Source organism: Micromys minutus, assembly GCF_963924665.1.
Source record: "Micromys minutus genome assembly, chromosome: 7".
NCBI classification, from domain to species: domain Eukaryota; kingdom Metazoa; phylum Chordata; class Mammalia; order Rodentia; family Muridae; genus Micromys; species Micromys minutus.
Window position 1 is genome coordinate 69,854,551 of NC_137976.1, and position 1,952 is coordinate 69,856,502.

Genomic DNA, 1,952 nt, shown 5'->3' on the forward strand with positions numbered 1-1,952 from the left:
GGCAGGGCTTCAGGTAGTAGCCTGGTCTCAACTAGAACCTATATGTAGTTCAGATTGGTCTTACACTCTAGACTACCTGCTTCAATGTCTGAGTGCTGGGATTACAGGTGTGTGCCCCTGTGCTTGACTGAATTTCAAGACTAATTCCTATGCTTGTCCACTAAATACAACATTCTTCAAAAAAAAGTTTTTTAGAGATCTGAAGTGATTTTACCTTTATTTCCTTCACTTTAAGCCAATCATTCAGTCACAGTGATTTCTGGGGTGGGGCAGAAGGAAGGCGTCATCCAGAATGATCGAGGCCGTGGCCTGGTTGGCCTCACTGGGGAAGCTGGGAGAGCACGGACTGCCCTGCTGGAGAGCAGGAGAGCTGGTGGGCAATGTCCTCAGCAGCCTCCAGCTTCCGCAGCTCAGTCAGGTCACCTGCTGTGGCCAGCCAGTTGGCGATCAGCTCGGCTGCTTTGGAGTCCCCCTCAGCAGAGAAGATGGCTGCCTTCTTCTGCTGTTCAGCCTTTCCCACCACAAATCTGACTCTCTCCGCTTCCTGCTGAGCCACCTGTTTGGCTTCTGCTGCCTCTGGGAACTCCTTCCCGAAGGTCAGATGTGTCAGGGACACGTCATCCAGGATGAGCCCAAATGTTGCTGCTCGCTCCGTGAGGTCATCGCTCACCTGCCTGGAGACCCGCTCTCGCTGGACAATCAATTCTCCGGCATCGAATCCAGCCACCACCCACTTGAGGATCTCTGTGGTGATGGACGGCAGCACCGGCTCATCATAGTCCTCGCCAATGCTGGTGTAGATACGAGGAAGCGGGCTGGCCACCGGCCGGAAGAGGATGCGTAGTGTGATGTTGACATTCTGCAAGTCTCTGCTACCAGTGATGACTGGCACATTCTGTGGTTGAGAGCGGCAGTCGAAGATAATTGTTTTTTGTTCCCAAGGGATGAGAAAGTGAGTCCCTTCCCCTACCACAATGTCCTGTACGCCACGGAATCAGTCAAAGATGAAGGCTCTGTGACCAGCATCCACGTTATATAAAGCAGAGTTCACCGCCCCTCCTGCAACGGCTAACCAGGCCGAACTTTCGGATGGAATCAAACACTTTGGCAGCCATGACTCCTTCTGTTGCTTCCGCTCACCCCTGCTTTCTCTCTGACCTCCACATGGATTCCCCCTAAAAAGTTTTATATAAAGAATTTTTTAAACTTCATAAACAATAAGTTCCAGTTGGCTCAGTTTTGAAGGCTAGAAGGCCAGTGCGTAAGGTAGATCTTCTAGAGGGCCAGGCTGTATATGGTTACGTGGTTCTCACGTTGTTTTAAAAACGTGTGCCCTTAGCTGACTGATGGCGGCACATGCCTATAATCCCAGCGCTCTGGCAGAGACGAGCAGATCCCTGTGAGTTCCAGGCCAGCCAACACTACACGGAGAAACTCTGTCTTGAAAAGCCAAACCAGGGCTGGAGAGATGGCTCAGTGGTTAAGGGCACTCAGGGACTGCTCTTCCAGAGGTCCTGAGTCCAAGTCCACACAGTGGCTCACAACCATCTGTAATGGAATCTGATGCCCTTTCCTGGTGTGTCTGAAGACAAACAGCTACAGTGTGCCCACGCACATGAAATAAATAGATATATAAATAAATAAACAAATAAATAAATACACCTTTTAAAAAAGAAAAGAGAAAAACCAAACCAAATCAAGAAAAACAAAAACGTGTGCCCTTTAGTATCTATACCTACTCCAAGGAATATATTCTTGAGAGCCATTTGTTTGAATTTATTAATCTGTGTATGCTTTGTGCATACAAGGGTGTTCATTTTAAACAAAATACCAAAGGTTACAAAACTTGTAAATGTCCTATATCCATACTGCCACTGGTGAGGGACGAGGAAGCGAGTGTCCGTGGTGCCGTGAAGGCTCTCCTACCTCGGAGGCGCACGGCTCACAGCTAA

At 48.9% G+C, this 1,952-nt stretch overlaps 1 pseudogene across 1 annotated transcript; it reads right to left on the minus strand.

Moving 5' to 3' along the window:
* Positions 1–319: 319 nt before the first annotated feature.
* LOC308422785 (prohibitin 1-like) lies at positions 320–1,167 on the minus strand (annotated as a pseudogene). Its single transcript has one exon. The product of its transcript is annotated as a prohibitin 1-like (transcript).
* Between the last annotated feature and the right edge of the window lie 785 nt (positions 1,168–1,952).